Source organism: Nothoprocta perdicaria, unplaced genomic scaffold (assembly GCF_003342845.1).
Source record: "Nothoprocta perdicaria isolate Ctin4 unplaced genomic scaffold, notPer1 scaffold_13, whole genome shotgun sequence".
NCBI lineage: Eukaryota > Metazoa > Chordata > Aves > Tinamiformes > Tinamidae > Nothoprocta > Nothoprocta perdicaria.
This window is the reverse complement of record NW_020454427.1, coordinates 3,316,772-3,344,732: the sequence shown is the minus strand read 5'-3', so window position 1 is coordinate 3,344,732 and position 27,961 is coordinate 3,316,772. Positions and strand designations below refer to the sequence as shown.

General features: G+C 39.2%; 1 long non-coding RNA gene across 1 annotated transcript; it reads right to left on the bottom strand.

Moving 5' to 3' along the window:
- Nucleotides 1-22,032: 22,032 nt before the first annotated feature.
- Nucleotides 22,033-26,492, bottom strand: LOC112942536. The gene is made up of 3 exons (XR_003248402.1): nt 26,332-26,492; nt 25,441-25,528; nt 22,033-22,056 (listed from the first exon to the last, which is right to left on the bottom strand). It is a non-coding gene; the product is annotated as an uncharacterized LOC112942536 (long non-coding RNA).
- Nucleotides 26,493-27,961: the final 1,469 nt, after the last annotated feature.

Genomic DNA, 27,961 nt, shown 5'->3' with positions numbered 1-27,961 from the left:
TCTTTCTCAAGCTTTTGATGCACAAGTCACTTGGCAAAGCAGGTTACAAGCATGTGCAACAAGCTGGCCTAAAGATTGTGCTCTTGAGCAGTCTACAGAAGTGAGTAACCACTGGAGGTAACTGTTCTCCATAAATGCCTGGGAAATGTGACAATCTATTTCAAATAAAAACCTGAAGTTCAAACTCAGTTTAATCAAAAGGAATTAAAAACACACACAAAAAATGTTCAGGTGAATTGCAGCAGCCTTATTTTGTGCACAAAGCAGACTGTTGGTTAGAAGTGCTTTTGAATATCCATTTCTGGCTTCTACGGATAAAAACATGAATAAAAAATGTTAAACCACAAGTCTGTGGATACATTGGTACTAGCAGATGCATTATCTTCCCAAGAAGGAATTAGCAACAATGCAGGAAAAAAAAAAAAAGGACAGAGCTGTGTAATTATACAATATTTAAGGATTCATATAAAGTCCTCACCTCAGCTTTTCCTAGCTMACTCTCTGCAAGCCCGATAATGTTTAACACTATTGCAATTTGGGAACAGATTTTGAAAAAGAGCCACTGCTGATTTACATRCACATCCAGTGTTTCTGAGCAGTATTTTCTAGTATTTGTACATGATAAAGGAAGCGGGGAAAACTGAGGAGGAGCAAGCATAGAGGTAAGTAAGTAGTTGCTAAGTCTCCCTTCTCTCATGGGCAATTTAAAGGTATACTGAATAATAAGCAAAGATTTCATGGGTCTCTGCTAAGTTTGAAATAGCCTGGCTGTAGATACTAGCAAACATCTAGTCAAGGAAAAAATAATTTAATACGTACATTTTTAAGATCACCTTTTAATAAGATCCCATATACTTCTACTTTATGTTGCTTTGCATTTGTGGTACTAGGAAACCCTTTATTAAAATTCATCAAAGAATCTTAAACAAATATCTGCATGCCTCAACAACACTCCTATTCCCATGATTAATAGTTTCTGTCTTCATAATAGTTTCTGTCTTCATAAAAGGCACTCTCTCAAGCTTTGCTTCTTAGGAGTATCTGAAAAACTCCATGGTTGCCAATGCTTTTCTTCGAGGCACAGCTACAAAGCAAAGGAGAGTCCACTCTTCTTATTTTGATTCCCTTCCAAATACATGTCTGCACACTACAGTGTTATGATAAAGTAGGATTAAAAACCAAAAGCTTTAGTAATTTCCGTTGCCATATGACAGCATCTCAGAGGTCATGAATGTACAAACTGATTTAGATTTATTTTTCTAGTTATGGTTTAAACTGAATATTTAAATATAATATATGATTTTAACATTTTTTCTTGCTAAATGCTAGACTGTGAATTTTTGAAAGAGGAGTATCTGACAAACCATGATAAATAAGATTAACTGTGACAATATGAGAGGATTTTGGAGCCTTCCAAAAAGATTTGGCAATCCAAAAAAGTTTCTGTTACTTCTGAGAGATTTCTACAATGCTTGGCAGAATACATCTCGTAAAATCCCATCTGACCTCTTCCTTATGACAAGTATTACGAAAGATGAATGTGTTTTAGGGTCTATCCCGTTGCTGTATTTTGTGCAGTAGCATCATCTGAAGCAATATGTGACCTTAAGGCAAGTATCGTGATTCACTTTTGCACTGCAGGAGAATATTTAACCTTTCCATACTATTGGATATAAGTGACTGCATGGTAGCACATTTCTAGCAAGCTCTTCAGTTACTAGTACATAAATCTGTACAGATTCTACAGCTAGTTTTGGACTGACAGTTTGAGAAAAACCTAATTTGCATCCCATAGTTTCTTCCTATCTATTGGTGTGMTTTTGGATGTGTACTTTGTAATGGAGTGAACTTTTAGTCAGTCAGGAGTTTATTTTCCCCACAAGCGCTCTGCTCACAGTGACAGACCTTGTCCATCACCAGTACAACGTTAGCTCGGCCTTTGGCAGACATATGGACTGAGCATGGAATCAGTGCTACAAGCATTGCTAAAGAGGCACGAAGCTTAGACACTGCACAGAAAGGCACATCTACCAGTGGAACTATTCCACATATACATATCCCTCTCCAAGGGCCCTGACCGGAGATTTAGCTGTCTGGGCTCAGGGCCAATTTAAAGATAATACAGCTGAGGGTGGCCTCCTTCCTGCTGGTGACCTTGGAAGAGGGAGTGTTCCCAGACACTGCTGCAGAGAGGTCTCTGCCAGGCCTGACCCCCTGCCACACAAGCTGCTTTTAAGCTGAGCCTCTGCTTGCCTGAGCTACAGATCCTGCTACATCACCACTTGGCCTGTGGTTTGCCATAGGCCCGRTTGGTTTCAACCCAGGCCCTGAACCGTGGACTGACCTCCTGACATAACCTTGCCCGTTTTCGTCATTGTGGAGCTCCCTGGGTCATGACTGATCCTGGTCACCCTCAGTGATCCTGCCCTGCTCATCTTCTGTGTGTAATGTAGATTTGGGGTTTGCCAGAGTCTTGTCATCATGGTTGGCCCTTCCCTCCCTTTCCCTGGAGAAGCAGCCCTTGCAACTTTGACAACCTCTTCAATTGACAGACTATGACAATTAGCTGTAAATGCAAAGTAATTCAAGGTGTAAATTGTATTTCTTAAAAGATATAGGTTCATCGGTGCACCATAGGCTTATAGTTTCGATAGATGATACATAAATGTTCAAGTTGTTCTTATACAACAAAACAAAACAAGAAAATAGGATGTGTGTGGTTTCTTGACTGAGGTGCAAACCACTGGCCACCTTTTCTGAGATGTGAACAGCAAATAAGCACTAGTGAAGCAATATATTTGTACAAAAAGCGTGGTGCCCTCCCCTTCTCTACACATACACACAGCCAGCCTCACTGCTCACATCTGGGAGACGCTCCACATAGAGTCTTGGRGCAGAAGAAGAGCCTCAGCATTAGACTATAGTTAAATAATTGCTATTGAGGAGATGTCCTTGTAAACATTGATCTTTCAATCCCTCCAGGAATAGCCTGCGGTCCCTCTCCTATATGGGCATTCCACATGCTAGACTAGCTATGTATCAAGCACAGGGAGTTTACAGAAAATAAAGATTTATTTTGACTACTCTTCTTGAAACATTCCTGTCAGTTAAGCAGGTCTGCAGCAAGAAGAGGGGTAGATGTCTCCCTTCCCTGCAGAAGCACACAGTATGGTAGCCACTACAGTCACAAAGACATGGYTTTGAGCCCTTTGAGTAAAGACAAAGCATGGAACCCAGCTTCACAGACCTATGTTCAATTCAATAAACAGGTATATAAGAGGGTCATCATCATTTTTAGTCATGAATCAAGAAGAAAAAACCTACAGCTGCATCCTGAAAGAGAACTGAAGCTCTCAGGGTTATATGTGCTCTCATGTGAGTACCAGAAGGAGATCCTTCAGGGTCCGCTCTTCTCTGTTGCTGGGACTCACTGTGCTTAGGGAGGAGAACCCTGTGCTGGGAGGAGACCTAAGGAGACCCCTTAGGAAGGAGACACAGAGGCTCAGAGGAACAGACAAACAAGATATTTCATTCTTATTAAACATCAGCCGGAACCAGGTTAGGAGATTGCTTCAGCAGTGTCCAGTGCAGGAACACCCCAGAAGGTGCTGCTGCACTGGGAGGCAGTCACTTAAATTACCCATGTCAAAAAGACACAGTGCAGTCAGTGAAGTTTATCCAGCCCATGCTATGTGTCTGGCAGAACACATGAAGCTCTCAAATGTATCCAGTTATGTTGCAGCAAAGGATTTTTTTTTTTTTAATAAAGTGTTTTTTAACAATTCAGCCTATTTTGGTTGACATTTTCCAGTTAACATTTACTCACAAATGGGTTTTTAAACTGAAAACTGTTGTTTCAAATAAACAAAATGAACTGAAGGAATATCAGTGATGCTGTTGCTATATAAGTTGTCCTTTTTGGTTGAGTTTCATTTCTTCATCATTTTTCCCGTGCTTTATTCTCTGACTCTATTAGCTCGTCAACTTTTGCACTAGTTAATGTGTGGAAAAGATTATATACATAATCCAATTAGGGTATTGGAAGTGCTTTCCTTCTGTGAGCTAGAAAACCAGCTTACTAATAGTGAATGAGCTAACTGAGTACTAACAAGGTGGCAAGCTTTTTATATACCACCAGAGACAACTAGAATAGGCAGGCAGGGAATCTAATCTTTTACATAAGCATTATGCAAGGACATTAACTGGTTCTTTCCTGCAGCAATGACAAATTTACTTCAGATATGCTCTAGGTTTCATTCTGGCTCATTCTGTGCTGGCAGTTAATATACATAGTTTAACTGATACAGATTATATTCTAAGCACTTATTCCAAAGAAAGCATATATCTATAACAAGGTAGGGACAAGGTACTAAAAGCTGACATCCSAGTTTGACTATTCTTCACCTGAGGTTAAAAAAAACAATACACTCCCTTGATTATTTGACTTCATGAAACCTTTATCAGTGTAAATATTTACTCAAATATTTTAAAAAGTATTATTTCTATTCTAGAAGTTGGTGAACCTCAAAGGACTGGGAGATTTAGTTTAGCTTGGGGCTTATTGTCAAAGATTAGCTGATGCATCAAGCCCCCATTTAGCTCCTGCCTGAAGTGAATCTTCCTGTGCTACGTCATCAATATATTAACAAGTAGCTCCAGTACAAATGTTCCCCCTTAACCTCTGCTAAACCCTGATTATCSTGGAAGCATGTCCCTGATGCCAATGCTGCACAGTTGGACAGATTCTGCATCTCTTTTTCCACTTCAATGGAAAGGTTTGCAAAGAAATAATCAAACAGTAAGACAAACTGTGCTGGCTGGGCATGTTTTTTTCTGAAATCTATGGAAAAAAACCTAACATTATCAATGTCAAAGGTAGGTTTCCCTTGACAAAAATCATAGCAAAAGCTCTGAGAACAGAAGTTAGATTCAAAGCTGAAAGGAGACGAAGCAGGCTCCTATCTTGGCTGTGGTATCAACAAAATATACACATTGTCCACTAACTGCATACTGGCTTTGGAAGATCCTTATGGAGTTATTCTGAACACCAAACAGACTGGGTAGTGTTGCTTCAAAGGAGACCAAACTTCCTGGATGGGAACAGGAATGATAATTGCGTTTTGCTTTTGCCTTTTTTGCCTCTTTAATTTGTCATGTGTTTTTTTATCCAAATCAGTCAGGCTTCCAAGGCAAAATGAAAAAACAAAAAAAACAAACCAACCACTAATTGTAGATAGTGCACTTTTCAGGAGAACATAAAAAAGCATGAACAGGAAAAATATTCTTGTATTAATTCTAACTACAGTGACTGCAGTCTCTAATCTTCATTTAGTGTTAGAGATTAGACCTATGGTATGGACCTAAGTCTTGACAAAACTTGCTGGGAAAAGGGACAAGAAAGAAAATAGGCAAGCCAGAGCATCAGCTTAGCTGCAATAGCCAGAAAACTCACACAGCACAGTGGCAAAGCAAGACTAAAACTCAGAAAGCTCAAAGAAAAGCACCATTGTGAGTGCAGGATGTAACACACAGTGGGCATGAGAGCCTTTTTAAGGCTAGACCTCAGCAGTAGGCATGACTCTGGTTACTGAAAGAGTCACACCACTTTGGCCAAGGGCGGCAGCAGCAGCAGCAAAGGCCACATGTGAGCTAACCTCTCTCTTGAGTGATGATCATGCTGGGTAAGCAGATCCTAGCGATTACATCTGGTTTAGATCAACAACAAGAGACAAAGAAATACCCTGGTGCATCTAATGGGATGTGCATGAGARGACATAATCCATTCCAGAAGCCTTACAGCTGCTTACATAAAACCATTCAATAAAGAATTGGGTAAGTTTCATGCCACAGCGCAGTGTGATTTTTGAAGAGGCACAATTGCAGGCACACAGCAAAATAAAGGCGACTCAGCAAATAAACCCAGGAGAGTCCTGCACAGTCTAATCCTGCACTGTGATTATGTGGAGATGAAACAGAATGTCAACAGAAACAAGACTGCTTGTGGGACTGAGATAAGCAATTATTAGAAACATCCCCAAATTATGTAATTCACCTGGAAATATCTAGGAACATGATTCTTCAGAGTCAGTAAGGCGAACACTRTATCTCAAGGGATGCAGCTATGCTTTACCGAGATGTGCAACAATCCTAGGGCTAGGTACTCTTACAAGGAGAGAACCAGGCAAGATGACTCTTAAACCAGAACAAGATTCCCCAAATGCTCCAAGGTCTGGGGACACTGGAGGAATAATTAAAGTAACACCTTCTATTCCTGTCAACACCTAGAAATGAATCCATCTAGTGCTGGAATGAAAACAGAATCTAGTCACATGGATCAGACATATTAAGTTTCTTTAAAAAGCAAATTACATAAGTGATGTGCAAGCACAATACAAGTCACAAAGCAAACTGTAGGATTCAGGACTGTGCTGAAGCAAAGACAACTATGAACACAGAAACATCACATACAATCAGGCATAATCCTGCACAGTGTGCCAATTTTGGAAAAAAAAAAAAAAAAGCCACAAATAAATCCACCATAATTTATTTCTTCTGATTCTTCACATTAAAACTTTTGGATATTGTAGCGTTGGATAGTGTCTACTAGCATATGCCTTAACATTCTTCAAACCACAGCAGCACTGGGCACAAACAGAAAAAGAGAAAAAGATATTAACTCGGCCTTGCATGTGTTCCAGGTACTTTCTGCTAGGCAATGAGTTTCATACAGAGACTGACCTCAAATTCCTAGTCACTTTTTTCGATTCAAAATCCTTGATGAGTCATAACCTAAGCTAAATCATCTCTTAATTGCCTATTTATCTAGAAAGAACCTCACCAACAGCAACTCCACCTCTGTGACTACAGACATTGCAAGATCTGAGAGAAAAGAGAGTTGTTCATGGAAAATATGATAARTGCCTTACTAATATTACTTTCATAATATAGAAAAATGCTTGCAACTTAAAAAAAAATAAAGAAGAAGAAAAAAAAAAAAAAACAATAGCAGATGCCATACTGAGGTAAGCCATGAAATACTTCAGAGAAAGCAGTCATAGGTAACAGAATAGGATCAAGAATCTTGAGAACAGTTCTGAAAATATATGGAACAATTCACTGGCCAAATTATAAGATGAAAGGAAGGATATAAACATTGTTAGTGGCCTCAGTTGAGCCAAAAAAAAAAAAACTGTGAGAAAGAAATAGGATGTTTAATAGAGTCGTTTTATGGTCCTCACAGTGGATAATTAAATAAGCTGTAGACTTTACTACTGCATTTTTAATATGGCACAGACGGTCACCACCATCTTTCAAGCAACAGACTGTAATCCCCAGGCAAGGTACAATCTGCTATTCCCACCAATTTTCTGCAGGCATCCAAGCTAACTTGGAAACTGCTGCCTAATGCCTCAAGGAAGATACTTCCTACAGCTTGCTTCACATGTACAGGAGGGCTTTGCAGCAGAGCAGCAAATGCACTATAAGCTCAAACCCTAGATTATCTCATAATAATTTAAATAAACAAATAAGTACTCACTTATATCAGAATATTGCAATACTTGTCTATCATCCATTACTCTATCAATGGTGTTGAAAAAGATAATCTACACTGCTATTATTTATGCATATCATGATGTAGATCAATTTCTACCAGTCAATAGGAATTCCCTAATTAATATATTTAGCAAGATATGAACAAATCATGACACTTCAAGAATCCTAAATTCTGTGTTTAGGAAAGGTTAGAGACTGCATATGCAGGTGATRAGGTGGTATCTGAGAAGATGAATATGACAAATATGGATTAGGTCTGCTGCTGATTCCTCTGACATCGCTCTGTTTGAGTGCCATGATATCATAATAATAAATCAGAATGACTCTCTTTSGCTTAGTGACCTTCTCTTGCAAGGCAAATCTGTGCTAATGGTCTCTACACAGTGCAGAACAGAGCAAGGCATTACTGCAGTAAAGCATCAACATAAGGGATAGATGATTTAATACAAATCATGTACCTGGCAGGAAGTTCCCAGATTCAAAGCTGTGTTTTTCACTTTCAGCATGACAGAGAACATAGTGCCCCATTCTCAAGCACTCATTTAGCTTGTGTTATGGAGTGCCAATATCTGAACAAGTTGTCATCCACAGTTGAAATTCACAACTTTTACAAAGGGATGTAATATAAATTCCACTTGGACTTCAGCATCACAACATACAAGAAGTGTGCTTGAATGAAGTTTTCAGTTTGTTTCGAGGGAAACGAAATATTTTAGGTCACTACTGTTCCAGGGCTCTGTCACCCTCACTGTTAAGAATTTTTTCCTTAAGTTCCTGTGGAACTTTTGATGCTTGAGTTTGTGGCCATTTCCTCTAGTTCTATTGCTGGCCACCAGTGAAAGGAGGCCARCCCTTCCTCCTCACTGCCTCCCTTGAGGTATTTATAGACACTGATCAGGTCCCCCCTCAGCCTYCTCTTCTCCAGGCTGAATAGACCCAGCTCCCTCAGCCTTTGCTCACAGGGCAGATGTTCCAGGCCCCTGATCATCCTCRTAGCCCTGCGCTGGACTCTCTCCCGCAGCTCCACATCCCTCTTGTACTGGGGAGCCCTGAACTTGACAGGGTGCCAGATGTGGCCTCACCAGGGCTGCATAGAGGGGAACAATCACCTCTCTCAACCTGCTGGAGATGCTCTTCTTAATACACCCCAGGATCCCTTTGGCCTTCTTGGCCACCAGGGCACACTGCTGCCTCAGGGTAAGCTTGTTGTCAACCATGACACCTTCTCTGCGGAGCTGCTCTCYAGCTGTACTGTTCCCATTCTGAACTGATGCATGGGGTTATTCCTCCCCAGGTGCAGGACCTTGCGCTGGCCCTTGCTGAACTTCATGAGGTTTCTCCCCGCACAGTTGTCCAGTTTCTAGTTGCTCTRTCACATTCTGGAAGAAACTTATGGACCTCAACTTATGCACTAAGTGCTGTAAAACATGCTATTCTAAGCGAATGCTCTCTAAGATGTTACTCACCAAGAAATAAACTGTAAGGGCAAAACGCATTTTGTAAAAAGATGAAAGAAGGAAAATGTCAAGAAACATAGAGAGACAGATTTTCTCCATAAGTACTTTCACTTGAAAAGACCCAAAGATCTGAGGACATATCATCACAGAGCAATAATGATCAAGATATTGGTTGTTCTTCTGTTTTTTCCTCCTGAGTTCCCTCATGTTGTTCCCTTCCCTCCGTTCTGTCCTAGACCAAGGAAGGAGATAGCAAAAAGACACTAGGAGGGAATCAACAGCTGCATARTCACTAAGTCTATGTAGGTGGGTTCTAGGGAAGAAAGGGAGTAGTGGTACAAGATAGTGACAGCTGAACAAGTTTTAATAGAGGAAATATAATGTAATGATTTTGCTTTTCCATAAGTTTTAACTTATCTTTGCTTTCAAATTAATTTCATTATTAAAAGACTGCTCATAATGGAATTTCATAATCATATAACCTCTGATCTTCCTTTTGTAAGCAGGTTAAGACATTGCATTAAGTAATTCTTCACCATATATAACTACCACTCAGTGCTATGTACGTAACATGCAATGTTTCTAATTTGAATAGAAGCAGTTCAGCAGAGACAGACACCAGTGAGATCTTGAGTCTTTTAATTTAAAACAATTTTTGAAGAGAATTCAAATTCACCAGGCCATTAGGGCATTCCAAGTTCAAAAGTATGTCTATCAAGAYAGGGGTGGGGGACCTTATAGCCCGCATTGTCCTGTAGTTTACTGGTCCCTACATAAAGAGAGCCAAGTTACAATGCCTGAGGATCTGTCCATGCAAAAGTTTATTTCTGGCAGAATGAACTCAACCTCATGAGCTTTTTGTTGCCACAACCGGAGCTCACTCTTCAGATCACGAACTGTTTTGTTTCAAGCTAATTTAGGTATTACATACTACACTGGCTTCTGGAGTAAGTTATGAAACATAGATGATAACAACACACATACACCCTCAGCCTATGCACAGCACTTACTGAAAATGTCAGCAGTCAGCAGCTACAGATAGAAAAGTGAATTCCACGTGTGAGAAGTGCTTAAGTACACACTGCTGCAGTAGAGGTGTAATGTGGCTCACCCGTAGGCAATATCCAGGGGCACAATTAAAATGGTGCAAATCACAGTCAGCATTAAGGCAGGCTAATCTAACATATTCATATCCTCCCAGTAGGAACACTGTGTTTATTCCCTGCTTTCAGAGTATCTGATGGACATCAGTGTTGCATAATCTAGCTGATCTTTGCTAAATAACCTGAAATACTGAATCAGCAGGTGACTGATTCAGACTAAGATGATATATTAGAACTGAATGCTATATGATTACCTTATAGTTACATATAATTAGCTTAGAACATTTCTTTGTGAAAGGCATCTATATCCTTGTCCATTATACAATGGAGTACTGGAAGTCCTGCAAGGACTTCKGTTATGGTTCTGTGCAACCCCTGCTTCTATACAATGTGCTTTCATATCATGTCCACTCTGTATCACTTGAGAAAGATTTCCTGAACATTATCACAAAACACCATGCTAATTTTACTACTCATTATCACCTCTTGTACTTGTTTTGTACTTGTTTCTCCTTCATGGTTCTTCTAATGAGGGATTTGTGTGTCTTGGAAACTCAGCAAAGGAACTTCATACAAAGAGCCCAGGTAGAAGCAAAGCAGATGAAACTGGTGATGAATGTGTCAGTTGTTTAACTTTGGAAGCATCAGCATAGGCCAACCTTGAGTGGAAATCAAAGACAATATTTTAAGTTTGTAATGTTTAATTCCCTGGATATGAACTTGGTCATCAGATACAGATTTTAACTATTTATTTTATTTACTTTACTTAGAGCTAAACTTTACTTTGTCAGGAAATACTGCATTTACTAGCTCACCTAAATGAAATCTCTTGCTGTTCTTTGTTAAATGTTAACTTTCCAAGTGATCGCAGTATTTTGCCATAAAAGACAGAAATACAGAATTCTACCAGGCTAAAATACAAAACAAGTGGGAATACATCAGGTACATTATAATTTAGATTTTTTTGCTTTGTTTTCTTTTTCTTCGTGGTAACTTTAATTATTCATTCATCTTTCCATTTTTAGATCTTTATAAAATCTCTCCAGGAGGAGTTCTGTGATTGTGTTTATTCTGTCTACTGGAGAAATTGCCCACAATCACACAACCACAGAATCCTAGAATGACTGAGGTTGGAAGGGACCTCTAGAGAACATCTAGTCCAACCCCCTGCTCCAGCCTGGACACCCAGAGCACAGGGCGGCATCCAGGCAGGGTTGGAAGATCTCCAGAGAGGAGACTCCACAACCTCCCTGAGCAGCCTGTGCCAGGGCTCTGGTACCCTCACAGWAAAGAAGTTCYTCCTCACCTGGRGATGGAACTTCCTGTGTTTCAACTTGTACCCATTACTCCTTGTCCTGTCACTGGCCACCACTGAGAAGAGTTTGGTCCCTTCCTCCCTACATTCACCATTCATTCAGGTATTTATACATATTGATCAGATTTCCTTTCAACCTTCTCTTCTCCAGGCTAAACAGGCCCAGTCATGATAATCATTAAGAAATGGGGCTAAAGAGATAACATTGACAACATGACAATTGAAGATAGACAAGATTTAAATCTGAAACACACTATGAAATAAATAGGAGTTGCAGATATAAGAAGCATGGATAGGATGGACAAATTACTAATAATTAATTAGGATAATAATAAAATCATCCTAAGTTATCCAGACCATTTAATTGTCAGTGGAATTCCTGGTATTTATGGTATYAGCAGAAATAGAATACTGATGAAATTATCATTTTTGATTAACCAGACATGGCATCATTGAACTACTGAAATAATCTGTAAATAGTTCTTAAATTCRATATTAAAAAGTTAGGTCAGATAAAACACAGCAGTGCTATGTCTGCCACAGTGTTATAAGTGTTTTCTGTAATAAGCAAGGAAATTCAGAGTTTAATTTAGTAGTGTAAAATGCCCTGAGGGTAGCAAAAGTATTTTCGACAAAGAGAAAACATCTGCAAAGACATTTATAGAGGCATGTGATAAACAGACTCATGTACTCATGAAGATAGAATAACATTCTTTTCTGGTGAATTAACAAAGCTACTAAATATTGTAGCTTAATTAATCAGTGTTTTGGATTAATCRGATTTTTTATTTATGCGTTTGTTCTGTTTTGTTTTGGTTTTGTATACCAGTCTTTCTCAGTGAAAGAACATAATTTAGTATCATAGTTTAAAAAGCAGCTAGTCAAATTTTTCATTTCCAATACAACTAAGTCAACTAAGTTCTGTTAAACTGCTATTTCTGTGTTGCTTTTTTTAATCAAAGGTTTTCAAAGGTTATTGTGAGGATAATCTAGGCAGAGGACTGAAGAGCTACATTTTTTTTTTAATTTTCTTATGTAAGAATGATGGCTGAGATCCAGTTCTCCTATTCTGAAAGTCTGAGTCAACAACCCAGGAGACATTTTGGAGAAGTTACAACAAAYTAAAAATGAGTATTTTTCTTGCTGCCTTTTTTGCATTACAAAAAGTTTTTGTTTTGAAAAACCTTTCACTGAAGATTATTTCAGAAAATGACTTGTGAAAACAAAATAACTAATAAAACATGGTATTTTTCCTTTGAACTTCTTGGACATCAAACATGCTGTCACAAGGCTGCTAGCTAAGCAACAACTAACAGAGCCATAAATGTCTGCAGAGATGGCATTTAGGATTGTAGGTGGGATAAAAACTAGAATAATTTAATAAAAATATTAGAGAAATTTTAATTTTTATAAAATTTTTAGTTTTAAAAATATGAAAAAAGAATTTAGCATCTCTGCTAAGAGATGCTTTCTCAGGGAAATTGAGTGTAACACTTAGAGTCTGGGACATTTAACACGTGAAAGTTGAACTCCAAGTCAATGCCTGGTGCCCAGCCTTGCCCAGGCGGAGAGGACTGCACAGCTTTAAGAAGGATCACTCTGTCTTCCCTGATAGGTTTTACTGAATGTGAACTCCCACTCATATCCCAAGTTTAACAAAGAATTTGAATCAATTATTATGTAACCACTAGTTATTTCAGTCACATTGCTCATTCGGTCATATTTTAGTCATATCATAGCACTGGTGAAAACAAGTCATTTCATAGGTAAATAAGATAAAGTTTATTGGATGAGTAGCATTTTCCACAAAATCAGCCAATATAGTTGAAAAAAAGGACAAGTTTAGAGTACATGGTTACCTTACTGACTATATTGAAATCGCAGGAATTTTTACTTAATTTTAAATTAAATTAAATTAAATTAAATTAAATTAAATTAAATTATTATTTTAATAACAAGATTAATAAGATAATAATAACAAGACTGCCTCATGGCAAGGGAGAATGAATGAGGTCATTAATAGGGCAAAGAATAACAGGAAAAAACAATATTGCTGCTGGTAGTGTAGAGACTCTTGTGAAACACCAATAAATGATGTGGAAATGACTAATTAAAGACTTTTTTTTTTTTTAATCACTATAGAATTCAAGTACCCCCATGTCCTCAGAAACAAAAAATTCATCTCCAAAATAAAAACCCAAAACAAAACAACCCACAAAATTCACAAGAAAGAAATACTATCACTGAAGAACTGGACAGAATCAAGGCCTCAAACTACTCAGTAAATCATTTAACACATTTAACACATTTGCAGATAATATCGGGAGGTGCTTTTTAAAAAGTCCCTCCCCCATGACCATACATATCAAAAAACCTTTGTACTAGTTTTATTTGTTAGAATGATGAAATATTTCAAATCTATCCAATTAAACTTTGGTTGTTCAAATTTTCTGTACATCTTTGAATTCACATCTTGCAATCCTCTTGTTTTCTTAGTTATTTTTCCCAAAGTTAAATAGTTGGTCATATACCCAACTAAAGGACTTAGCATGTAAATCCAAGATGCAGCAGGAAMTGGCATAAGTGATTCATTGGATACTCTCTGACCCTCTACTCAAATCTGTGTCACAGCATGACATTTCTACTGAAAACGTATTTCATCAAGCTGCACACTTCCAATGAGACAGTGATTCTTGTYACAACTTTAACATAACAGCTGTAATTTTGAACTGAGTTTTTGGAAAGCAGAGAGGTTCATTCCAATGTCAAGAGATGCATATCTTCTAAAGATTTATTTTTTGTGTTCTAAAGCTTTCCACTGTAATATCAGCTCCATACTGGTCTTTAATTCTTGTCYGAACAAGTCATGTTGCTGCCAAGCAGCAGTTAGTTCCACCCAGAAGTGGGATAAAAAAATCAAGTCCTCCCTACCTGATTTCCTAAATACATCCTGGGATGAAAAATACACCCCAGGAGTRAGATAAATACACACCTTAAACAAAAAAAAAGTTAAAAGAGGTGTAAATTTTGACAAAATTTCCAGCATGTACACTTAGTATTACAAGSATAACTAAAATCCTAGTTGTGTTTTCAAAGACAAAGAGTGAAGTCATACCACAACTACTCCAAAAAGTCATTTTGCACTATGACTAAAAGTTGCATATTGGATTCTTTTCAGCAAATAATAAATATACAGAACTTGGAGATTGAGGAGTGTGCCTCAGATATTTAAAGACGGGGAGATTTATGGACCAAAGGGTATAAAAGTCAGTGGAAATAACATACCTTTCTCCACTAGCCTATCAATTCTATCTATTCTGTGATGGAATTCACCTATTCTTCGCGGTAATTTTTACTTTTATTACTTTGTAAGGGTAGGATTTGCCAGTGCTAAACTTAAGAGCATTATGCAGAGATTTGCTAAGGCCATTTCATATTCTCTATTTCCAAACACATTTAGTCCTAAACAGTGCAGCGGAAGACACGAACAAGAACCAACAAAGAGCAGCATGGTCAGGAAGGATACTTGTCAAATATATTACACATTGTGTCCCTCATCTACTCATGTTATTATATGAATTCTGACTGTATATTCTTTTGCTATAAATTAATTACATTCAATTGACATGAAAAGTGGAAGTTTTTCCTATTCTTAAAGAATATGAGGAATTAGGAGACAAAGCTACAGAGTATCTTAGCTCATCCTCCACTGACTTAGGGGAGTTGGGATTCATCCATACATTGTATTTTTAACACATTTCTAACTGTATCAGGGTTCTGGACTGTAATAGAGCCCAGASTAGCAAAAGAATTACACTTCTGCTTCAAGTTCAGATGGAGCATGGATAATGTTTTCATATCAATGCAGCAACAAAAGATTTGGTAAAAGAAAGTTTATGTCAGAAAAACAGTTACTACTATTGCCCTATTGTTACTACTATATTTTAACGCCAATGTCTCTTTTCCTATCTCTAAGCACAATCAGGAAAACAACGTCAAATTTCAAAAGGTCAAGACTYAAATGATCAATTAAAGAAAATGTTCACTGCAATCCCTTTTGCACCCAAAGGAGCTGAGAGAGCAGATCCAGAGCAGTTGCCCCCTGTGTTAACTTCTGTGGCTCTTCTCTTTCCACAGAGAAAGAGCAATGCCTGCTCTTTCTCAGGCAGCCGTTGGTCCATTACTAAAATTATTCCACTGTAACCACATTACAAAAGCATAATCAGGAGCTGCTAGAATATGAGGATTTGCAAAGAGGTCCTGGGCTTCTGAACAATGGGAAGGCAAATTCTGCGAGAACAATTATTCAATGAGGCAAAATTTCAGGTCTTAAAAGCTGATACAACTGAGGTAGTGAATATTTTTTGAGAATACATATATAGAGACTAGGATAACCTTGTCCAAGAGAGCTTAGCTATGATATTTATTATGGTAAATGTTTGTTTTATAAAAATCAATCTAATACAAGTATTGATTTTAAACTGATCTTACCACAAGCATAAACTATATGTTCCTATGATTTAAATAAACAATATATAAATATTATTTTCCTTGCCGAAAACAGGTTACATGTACTGTAAGGCTTCTACAAGCACTAGAAACATACCTCAACAATTGAATTTTTCTCTTTTTTCCTTCCAATTCTTCCTGCTATTTGCAATCATTCTTGTCTTTGGAACACCCTKGCAGCTTGTACATCTCTGTGCAACTCAGAGCTACTCAACTGCCTGTTKAGTAATATGGCAGTACTGGATAGCTGCATTTTAGGTTTCTGGCAAGGCTGAGAGTTTTGATGACTCTTTCATCAGAGGCCACCATTTCCTTAGGTGTTAGTTATCCAACCATAGCTTATTAGATAGGTCTCTGGCTATTGGATAGGTCACTGGCAGAGTGAGATCAATTTGCGAAATTCACCTTCAAATTTGTGGCACACAATACATGCTGGAATAGACAGTATCCATGTGGTGAAAATAGTTCATTCATTTGGCACCATTCATCATAAAAACAGACAGATGGCATTTGGATTGTGTCAGTGGGGGTTCACATGCTGTATTTTCTCTCTCAATTAAAGTTGTCTTGCTTATTTTTCATGATGATTCATCTGATACTGCCTAGTGGGCACAAAGAATAAGTGCTAGTGAGCTTTCCAGTACTTCTCTAATATCCAATTCTTTGCTTTAGGTAAAAGCTAACATGTTTCTAAATGCATTCTTGTCTGTTCTGACTTCCTGTCCTCAAATCCCTGATTTCAGAGGTTTCTAAAAATAGTCCTTTTATTCTGTTGTGATCTGGAAACATTTTGTGCTTCTGTTTGAACATCAGTTCATAAATCTTTTTTCAAAAGAAGGATTACGCTGAAGACATTTCTTAGGCTCCCTGTCTACTGTCTTGCTTTGCGTATGTTCAATGTGTGATCAGGAAAATCCACCAAACTTCCTGATGGACAGACTGACAAATTCTGCTTGATCAGGATTCCCTGGATTTATCCAGTCATTTTCAGCATTCAAACAATYTTCCACCAATGTAAAATTTTCCTTTTCTAATTCTAGATATCTGAAAATTTGCCTAAGCCAAACAGAATTATTCAATGATATTAGGTCTCTCCCAAAATCTATAAATGTGACAGTCTTGTTTCAAACCTGAAATGAAAATCTATTCAATACAGCTTTTTCCATTTTCAAGGAAAACTCTAACATAGGAGTAAACACCACACTGATTTTGTTGAAGTGCTTTCAGATTTACGCAGGTCTAAATGTGAACACAAGTTGCCCTATAMGTTTTAGAAATGCTTGGCTAGACACCAAACATGGCACTTATGTAAGGCTGCATAATCACCTGACACTTGTAGCTGCCTTGCTGATTTTCCAAGAATTTTAATCCTCTTTCCCCGAAACTATCCTTTTAGTGAGCAAATATATTCAGGCTATTACTTATATACTTGCTTCACAGACAATATTTGAAAAAGGAGAATAACAGTATCTGCTCTCAAACATCAGAAATCATAAAATGTTCATTGCACAACAAAGAACCAACTACGACTTCTCATATATGGGGGCCCATTCCTAGGCTGAGCATTCCCAGTCTGCATCCACCCTTTAGCAGCCCCTTTATGGCAGGATAAGGGAGCCCTGCAGCTCCTCCTTCCCACCAGACAGGGAGGCAGTGAGCCTGAAGTAGGRCAGTTGTTAGCGAGTGCAACGCACAACCACAGACAGACACTTGCTGGTTGGAGGCAGGAATAACTTGTTCCTAGTAGCACAGGCCATGTTTTTATAGAATGTTTAAGCGTATAAACTAGTCCAGTCAACTTGCTTTCGTTCACAGTTTATGCCAGACATAAAATTTAATGGGTCACATCCGTAGCCCCATGAAGTCAATGCAAACTTTAATTACAGACTTCAAAGAAACCAAAATCTGCCTTTATTACTCAACAGATTTCTAATTAGTAACTGCACAACTGGGGCTATTCATTAACAATGACTTTCATATGTGGTTTTTGTATGTGTAATTTACATTTACATCCTTTGTAATAACTAAGGGTCCCTCAAGTGACAACAGAACGTATTAARCAGTCCTTGAACCACAAATTAGGGGAAGCCAGAACAACATGCTGGGGAATCACCGYTTTCTCTGCAGCCCTCCACTCCACAAGGGATGACTGTGTGTTCTTACAAGAGCTGATGCAGACCCGTTGAGGTCGGAAAGGACCTCTGGAGCTCATCCAGTCGGAATCCCTGCCCAAAAGGGGACAAGTAAAGCAGACTGTCCAGGCTTGTCCCCAGTGGGGTTTTGAGTATCTCCAAGGGTGGAGAGTCCAAAGGCTCTCTGGGCAAYCTGCTACAGCAGCTGCCTACCCCATGTTATTTGTAAAACAAACAACATTGGCTGTTCACATGGAACTTCTTGTGTTTCAGTCTCTGCCCACCACCTCTTCTCCTGTCGCTATTTGGCAGTGGYACCACCTTGTAGCTGTACGTACAGTGGGGGAAGAGTTAGAGGAATTCTCCACTGCTGCAAAATATCAGCGTAACTCCGCTTACATTTAACGAAAGGACCGTTCCTCAAGCTACACTAAAAAGACCATTCTCTGTAAGTCACCAGTGTTTCAAAGCCAATTCCCATTCTGCTAAGACCCAAGCATTTCACATTACTACTCCTGCAAACAGTCAGGATGAAATTAGTTAAAGAATGAATCTGTTGTTCCCTGTAACTACACTTTTCAATTGAGAATTTAATCTCATGTATTAAAAAATGTTTTTATTTAAAACTTCACCACTGAACATACCATACTAAATAGTWATTTGAAAGTCTAGCAATGGTCTCTGCATTCATCTTCCCGCTCCTAAAGATGCAGGTATTTAGACCCAAGCATAACTTGCTTCTGGGACAGAAGATGTCCAATAGGAAGAAACACAAAAATCGCTTTAAATTTTAGATAATCAGTTTCATGCAAATAGAGTCAACTTCAGCTTTTTGCTTGAGGGATTTTTTTTTACAAATAGGGCAGCTTGTCAATCGTTAATTTTCTAGTGGGAAAACTGGAGATAATTTCAAACTATGATATTTAGTTTTTCCCATCTGATGTGAACCATTCTGTTTTGAACTAGATTATTAAACACCAAATATATCTCCCTGTCAGCACATTTCCCAAATTAAGCAGGAATTCAGACTTCCATTCCTTCTAGGGGCCAAGCCTGCAGGGAAACAACATCTGCCTGGAGATCTATGAATTTTCCTCTGCATCATGGCAAGTACTTTCTGGCCAGAAATTCTGGCTTATACAGCAGAACAGTCACATCAAGMCCTTCTAAAATTCCCATGTGGTACTGATCCAAAATGGAATTTGCAAGAAATAATACATGTTGGGTCAGTTGTTTAGTAAGTAAATAAATAAATAAATTTTAGACATGGGGTTTTGTGGCTGTCCATATATATCTTCACCGAGAAAAAAAAAAATGGTAACTTAGATTCTATTTGAAATGAAAGCAAAAAATGTATCTTTGGATTATGTTTTAGAACCAAAAAAAAAAAAAAAAAAAAAAGGGTTCATTCAGCACCATCTGCTCCCTTCCACAGGTAACAGCGGAATTTCTGATATTTGGAATATTTTGTAATATGGGGATATTTTGGAATTTGCTTAACAACTATTTTTTAATTGCTCTTGAGGATCTATCTACAAGGCCTACTTCTRAGGTCTATTTCTAAGTCCAAAATTCAGCTAGGATCTTGTCGTTCCACTACCTGCAGGAGAAATGGCTGTGGCTTCTCAAAGCGAGATGTATGTTTTCAGAGGGTTCTGCTGCACTGTGACGAAGCTTTTCACGTCTCTCCAGTTGTGATACTGTGCAAAGCAGGAATACAGGCACGCACTCACTCAGAGGAAATCCATGCAGGYTATAAACACGGTGCTCTTCTTTCCTTCAGTATCTTTCCAGATATTTTAAAGCACTTGAACAGTGCTTTAAAAGTGAAAAGCTGATGTTTATTAACTTTTCTTTGTATGTATTTTTGCTTTGCAGGTTACAGTGAGCAGATTCATTTTAGGTACACAGACATTCATTGTAGGTATATATTTCTGGACTACATTTTATCAACGTTTCCAGACTGTGCGGACCCCTGGCAGAACAGTGTGTGCTCAATATAAAGCAGCTCCATGTATCTCCCACCAGCAAGGGCACGATGGACATCATCTGGACACAACCCGTATGAATACAGTAGGAAGTCCTGCTCCTGAACAAAGGCAGTACACCTATGTGCTAAAAATGACTATGAAGATTCACTTCTGTAAATGAAGTAGCTGAGATGCATCTATACCACTTGATTAAAACAAGTACTGATTACAATTCCTCTCCCACCATGTTGCAATAGTCTAAGGTATATTTACTTCAGCATTTTCTATAGTTTGGCTTAGCCCAGTATTAAATATTTATTTCCAGATAACTGAAGCCTGAATATATTCACTATTAAAAAGTAAATTGCTTAAAAATAAAATAAAATACTAAATTTATGGAGGTCATAGACATCAAGTACAAGATATTATCCATTTTATGGCGTGCAGCAGTAGACTATCAGCAATTATGTGATTAAAAAGCTACTTTCACATGCATGGCCTTCCCAGCCTTTGCCTGGGTCATCCTGGACAATCACTTGCAACCAGTTGTCATCCAAAATCACTTTCCAGGAGACTGACAGCAGACGGTGGTGCAACCTCTTCCAACCTCGTAAATTATTAAATCTCATCATTTGCTTMGGCTTTTGACGTGTAAAGAGGCATTTGGGCTGTGTGATTTTGCCTCAATTTTGTTTATACTTAGGATTAATTTTTTTTCGGTTTCTCGGTCTGGAGTCCATTTCATAATATGGGCTCTTTCTGCCATCTTTCTACAGTATTGTTTTTCACTATTTCATTACAAGCACTTAGCCATGGACTAAAAAAGTAAAAAGCTTTTGGCACTGGGGCTGTCAGACATTGCCACTCTACATAAACTAGCRTGCTTATCTTGTTGCTGAGAGATAAATTATTGCTAATTAGGCCAGTTAATTGAATAAATGCTTTATACCACTTTGATTAATTTTCAAGTAATCACTTCTCACACAGCTTAAAACCTCTTCACACAACATTACATGGGGAAACAGCGTTATTCATAGTATTGGAATAAAACACATTGCCTATTCTCGTCAACTAGGAATAGCTGCACAGTGTTCCAAAACCTCTGGAGGGAGGATGTCCATGAGATAGAAAGCAGTTTTATAGTGAAATCTATTATTTCACTCCAAGTGCATTGCTATTTGAATATTATTAATAAAAGTAAATGTACATTTTTCCATTGAACACTTAACTATTGGATAAATCTGTTGATTCTACATGACTCTCCTACCAGGCAACAATGGCAGAATGAAGAAGTCCAGTCATGCCCAGATTCTCTTCCTAAAGGGAAGACAAATACGACTTATCATATCTAGAGCTAAAAKTATTTTCTAAACTCAAGAACCTTAAAAATAAAACCTCCCTTACAACATTTATAAGTTTATTCTCCTGCACAAGCAGAAGCATCTGGCTATGCATTGGAATATACAACTGTCATATCCCCTATCATATATGGGAAAACACAAAATAAAATTAATGTGAAAACAAGACAATAAGTGACATACTGATGTTTCCAGAATAGTCAATGTATTTCCACAATTCCAAAGGACCACTGTTGGATTTACTGAACCCTACTCTTTGATGACATTAATATCCATTAACCCATTAATATCTGTATGTATCCAAATATATCCTGACTGTGCAGCATTTTAGAAGAGGTTACATTCAGTCCTGGCTCAGGCAATGCAACGAGTTACCTTGATATACAGAACTGATGTGACTGCAAATGCTGTTTGTTTATCAGGCTGCATCCCCTTTCTCATCAAAGAACCTAGAATGCCCACAGTTGCTGCCCAGTTTGTCTAAGGGGTTTTGGTACCAGCCTTGGTATTACGGTTGCTAATACTAGTTCACAGAGAAGGCAGCAGACAGCATTGTTGCAAATGCTTAGAAACTTGCTCAGGCCAAGACACATATCCTCAGTGTACTTACAACTCACAGCCTCCAATGCTCTCCTAACAGTGGGATCCAGCCACCATCCTGTTTAAAAACAGAGCAAGGCTTGTTGTTTGCTGCTTAATCCCAGCCAGGGCAACAGAGGGAAGTGAGAAAACAAACACCTGTCATAGCAACCTGCTGTGGCTGTGTATCCCCATTAACCCCAAAAGGTTCAGATAAAGAGATGGCTCCCACCCAGCAAAAGGCAAGGCTGCTAAAACAAAGACAACTCTGCTCCTTTTCTGTTAAAGCTGTGTCACTGAAGCAAACAGTTCAAAGTCTATAGGGATAAGAACAGTGTGTGGTACTTACTCCAAGAAACAGTGTAGGGGCAACACATCCTTGTCTCAAAACTCACGCTCCTGGAACTACATAAATTCATGTAATCACCCTCCGAAATAAAATAGTTGGAGGGAGAAGGCTACAGTTTGAACACTCTCAGATAGAACCAAACTGAATCTGTCCCCTCTTGGGTGAGCGAGCTGACAGCTAGGCTGTTGAAAGAAAGGTTGTGCAACCTCCCCATCTTTTAGCCACATGTTGGGAGGAAGCAGCCACACCAAACTTGAAGAATCTCTGAAGAGCAGGMTGTGAATGGGCCCCGAGAGCGCCGCTCACCCTGCCAGCTGCAGCCGGCTGAAGGAGACGCGGGCGCTGAGCTGCGTCRCTGCTGCGCGGGCAGAGGAGCTGACCTCTTCGGGGTCCACAGACATAAAATCAAGGAAGTCTTTTGTGATTTTAGGCATCGTCTGGATTAGGCCGCAGCCGTGTGAGATTTCTTAGATCGCATTTTTGGACTTGTGCTCCTGAATTCTCCCTAAATCCTGCTTTAGGCAGTTAAGTCCTTTATCAGATCTAGCCAAGAAACTCACTCTCCCTCCCTCTGTCTTTACTGTCTGATAAGTATTTTAGATCCTATTATGTTTTGCCTCCCTTTTATTTTTAATGAGATCTTTATCTAACATGTACTTAACTATTTATCCTATGTGTAATTGCTTTTTTATACTTAGTTCATACATAATTACTAAGTGTGGTTAAATAATTTACGAAGGGCTTTATTGCAGAAGTACTGAGGACCCACAGCTCCAGTTTACTCAAAAGGAATTAAGATCCTTTGAAAAACCCATAGTGCCAGGCTGTACAGAAACACCAAATAAATTGGTTCCAGTCTTGCCCTGTTCCACCCATATTAACCAACTTTCAAAAAACTGCTGGAAATGCAACTTTGTGGCATCTCGTATCTAAGCAAACCTGCTCAAAATCAACTTCTACACAACACCACATCTCACTATGTAGAGATACTCTTAATCCACTGCATTAATCCTTACCCTAAAACAAGGCTTCACAATGTTTGCAATCTACTTCCCCCTCACTTTTGCTACTAAGACTTCTATAAAATCAAAGTGACTACTGCATTGTTTCTGCAACAGTAAGGTCTGGCTGTTGTTGTCTTTGCCTACTGTATTTTATTCATCTTTTCAATAATGAAGCACTTTGGAAAAAGATTAGTGCCCAGGGTGAAGCAGATTCTGACAGAATGCCAGACAGCCATTTTTTCATTATAATTGTCAGCTTTTCTTTTGCTTTGGTTATTATTTATTTTTAAATAATAAACACTACACACTACAAGCAACCGTGGTGCAAGGTCTGGGCAACTCGATGAAATTGGCCATCAATGATACCCTCTGAGGTCTACTCATCTTAGCAGCTATGCAGAAGTTACAGCCAACAACTCCTTGTCTGGTGGCTGTTCTCACCTCCAATGGGGTTCCTACAGTCTCATGTTAAACCTCGCAGTACAGCAGTTAGCRTGGCTGTATCGAGCCTCTGTGGAAGACAACAATTGAGCGTTTCCAGACCCATGATTATTATTATTTTGTTAATGCCAAACAAGTACCGTTACCCACACTACCATAGCCCTATTTTTCATTCCTCAATTGCTACGCGTAACAAAGTAAAATAAACAGAAAAAGCCAAGATTTCAAACAGTTTCCTGCCTCCTACATTAAGACAGCAACARATTTAATGATCAAAAGCCAATATATATGTGCTGCTTTGCATTCTTCATACTCTGTATCTCAAAATTTTCCATAATGCTAGTAACATAAGACATCATGGATTGCACTGATCACTGACAAATTTGTTGAAAAAAATGCTTAAGAATTACCTACTTAGTTTATTATCATGACTGGCCTATCTGTCCTTTTATGTACTGTGTGGTACTAGAATAACAGGAGCAAAACCTCCTCCCATTTGCTATTACCTTTACAACTCCTGCATATTTTATAGCATTGCCTATTCTGATTGCATCCATACCTAAGAATCTAACTTAGAATCCAGCTGGGGCAACAAATCCCCCAAAGATGAAATTTGTTAAGTCTCAACTTTTCCGTGAAACTTAAATAAATTTAGAATTTGCTTTACTAGAGTGATGCCGAAYATTTTTCCATTTAGAAGGGTGCCTGCAGGAGCTATCTCACTGAAACATGAAAGAGCCAGCTAAACAACAAAGAACAAACTGAAACAAAAGTAAATCAAGTTCTTCTGCAGACTCATTGTTCCCCAGTCAAGGCTGAAGAGACTTAAACATCACTCAGGTCTTCAAAAGCCAAGTTATTTGGTATTTTGTTTAATCTAGCCCGTTAGAACTCCTTTTTTTAACATTTATTTATGTGGTGATTTTTTTTCTTTTTTAATAAAAAGTGTAAGAGTTTTCCTGTAGAACAAACAGTTCTCTGGAATGTTCTGCTTTAAAAGACAAAYGAAAATATTAATCTTATTTGCCTAATCTAATCTAATCTCTCTCCAATTAGTTTTATTTTGTCTTTGATACACATTCCTTGGCAAAAAGTTACAACAGCTGGATAGTTAGCTAACTACCTCTAAAAAATATTTACGACACCGTTTTATGGTTATCTTGTGTTTATCTGAGTTGCAGATACTGTATTGCTTAAAGAAACATCCAACCAGAGCCTTAAAGTGCATAAGAACAGAATTTACTTCTGCCTCCCTCTACTGTGGAAACRAAACTTCTTAGGAATATTGCTGAATGGGAACTACCAAGACTTATATAACAAGTTGTAAAATACAGTAGGATGAGGAAGGACAGTCCTGGAAGCCTTTCTTAAAACAGCCCATATCTACAGGAAAACTGCAACTACTTTTTAAAGTATCACTTGCCTGTCCCTCCAGTAGGAAATAATCCTTTTTGTTGCCTGCGTGATATTTTTAATGAGGTGATGGTGACAGGGTGGTGGTGTATTATCTAAACTGAAGAAAGGTTATGTCTTCCCCCACCCTTGCATAACTATCACAACCTGACAATAACACAGTGGAAGATTACAACAGCATTTCTCTTGTTTAGTTAGATACGGCAAAGGGAAAATAAGGCATGAAAAACAAAAAAGCTTGAAAAATAAACCACACCTTAAAGATAGAAAAAAGACCATACTGGGTTGCGCCGGAGTCCAAACAGGCTCAGGATCCCATTTCCAACAGCGGTCAAAGTGAATGCCTAGAGAATAAGAGCAAGGTGAAAATACGGTCATATTTCTCTTGGAAGAATCTTCCACATTCCAGACATCTGCATCTTAGGGATTTCCCGACTCAGCAGTCATGTTTTTGCATAAAGTATTATTTTCTGTGAGTTTCTCTAAATGCTCTCTGAACTCATTCTCACTTACCATGCTCCAAAGGTACTTGACAGGCAGAAGATTCCCTTTCAACCTGCAGCTGCTAGTTATCTAACAAGTTAAAATCTGTTGTGTTGCACCTAATGAAACACTTCAGTGTCTGTCTACAATTTCGTAAAGCAAACAAGAAACAATAAGCAACAAGGAAATAAGCAACAAGAAATCTTTTATCTATCCCTAGACAAAAAACTTTGGGGCATATGGAAGTCCTCAGTTTCCAAGAAAAACATAAGAAAATAGGAGCAACTGTGAAGGCAGAAAACAGCACATAACAGAAACAACAGCAGATCGTAAAGGATTATAGGGCCAGTAAGTGCTGCTAACATACAGAGCAGGCTCTGAAGATATGTACTAATTAGAGATAGATTTCTAAATCAGTGGAAGCAGTGGAAAACAGCAGGCTCTATTCATCCACCCTGTCTTTGCTCCCTTGTTTTCTTCCAGTATTTTGAAGGGAAGATGATGGGGGAAAAAGAAAACTAACAATAGAACTTAACTCTTGTGCTCAGACACTTGTGGGTAAAACSACAATCATTCTGTTTTTACACATAGAGAATTACGAAAGTTAGCTGATTGTGTATGATAGTGCTATTGGAACCAGTAAAATGAATGTTAATGTACAAACCTTTATAAGTTTCGTAGCAACAGTGGAGAAAAATGGGTTTTCAGTTCTACCTGTTTTTAATTATTCCTGCAGAGGACAATGTTATCATCCTATTCCAGCTTTTTAAGGATGTTCTTTGAATGCTTGAACATTGCTTTATTCTTCTGTTCCATTTCCACAGGCAATCTAATTTAAAATGCAAAATAAACTGCTGTGGTCTCCGATGATGGCTCACAATATTTCTTTTAGAGTTTTATTTCTATCAAGAATTTCTGCTTTTCTTCCCAGTATTTCATTAAGGGCCAGCTCACATTTGCCGTGTTTAAAACAGAGTCAAATATTTTATCTTATCTAGTYATCATCCAAGTTCTCATTATGGCCACCTCTTTGGCTCTTTACTTAAAAACTTGCACTTTCTAACTTATGAGACTTTATTTATGAATAATTGCTACAGATACTAGAAGATAAAAGATACTATACTTCCTATACCTCCATATTTAAAATAGACACCTATTGTTACCTTTCAGATACCGTGCCATGTTTTCCTTTGGCTTTAGACACTTGAAAGGACAAGGACTTGAAAGGCACTGCGGAGGACATGCTGCAGATGAGTTGAGGCAAAGCAAGGGAACGTAAATCCATACGTCTCCAGCTATCTGCAGTCATAGCTGTTCTGCCTATAGCCCTCTTGATAGCTTTTTGGTGGTGTTCCCCAGCTTTTTGGGACGAGAAATACGGCTGTAGACAGCCACAGCTTCGCTCCCTCCAGAACAGCCGGGAATTCAGAGATGCATAAGCCTTGCTTGGAAGGTATTAGAGCAACTGCTATTTTTGAGATTTCTAAAGTTAGTCTTTTCACTAAAAAAAGCATCTGTGCCGTAAACACGCAGCACTCGCACAACAGACTCCATGCTCTCATTAGAGGCTGACACACATCCAGAAGCCCGGTGTTTCCCTCATGGAAATACGTTGCTACCACTTGGTTTACGTGCAGTAACTCGGGTGCTTTGGGGGCAAACAYGATATTCACGGAAGCAGCGGCCCCAAAATAAAACCAACGCACCCATGTGCGTGCGGGCACCGCACAAGAGTGACAAGTAATTTAGGTCCTGTGGGTAAATACATACATTATCTTAACCTTGGAGCTCCTGKGAGATTAAACCCTAAACATAAAAGAGCGCAAGGGAGCGGCCCCTCTCCCGTCCCGTCCCGCCCACCTCCCGAGCCGAGCGGAGCCGTTAACGGCCCGCGCGGCGCCGCTAACGGCCGCTAACGGCCGCCTGGTCCCCGCGCGGCTCCCTCGCGTGACGTGACGCGGCCGGGCGCCCCGCCCCACGCGGGGCCGTTGGGGCGCGCGCACGGGCGCTGTTTTGTAACCTCCTTCCGCGGCGGGCGCGCCCGCCCCCGGCGCCGCCCCGGCCCCGCCGCCAATGCGGGGCCGGCGCCGCGGTCCCGTGACGCCGCGTTTTATGTAAGGCGGCGGCAACGGCGGCAACGGCAACGGCGGAGCGCGCGCGGCGGTGACGGCGGCTCCGCGGCGGCGTTTGAAAGGGGCAGCGCGAGGCGCCGCTGCCGCCTCCAGGCGAGACCGCCGCTCCGGGCCGGGCCGCGCGCGGGCAGGGGGCGCCGCCATCGCCCGGCGCCCCGCGGC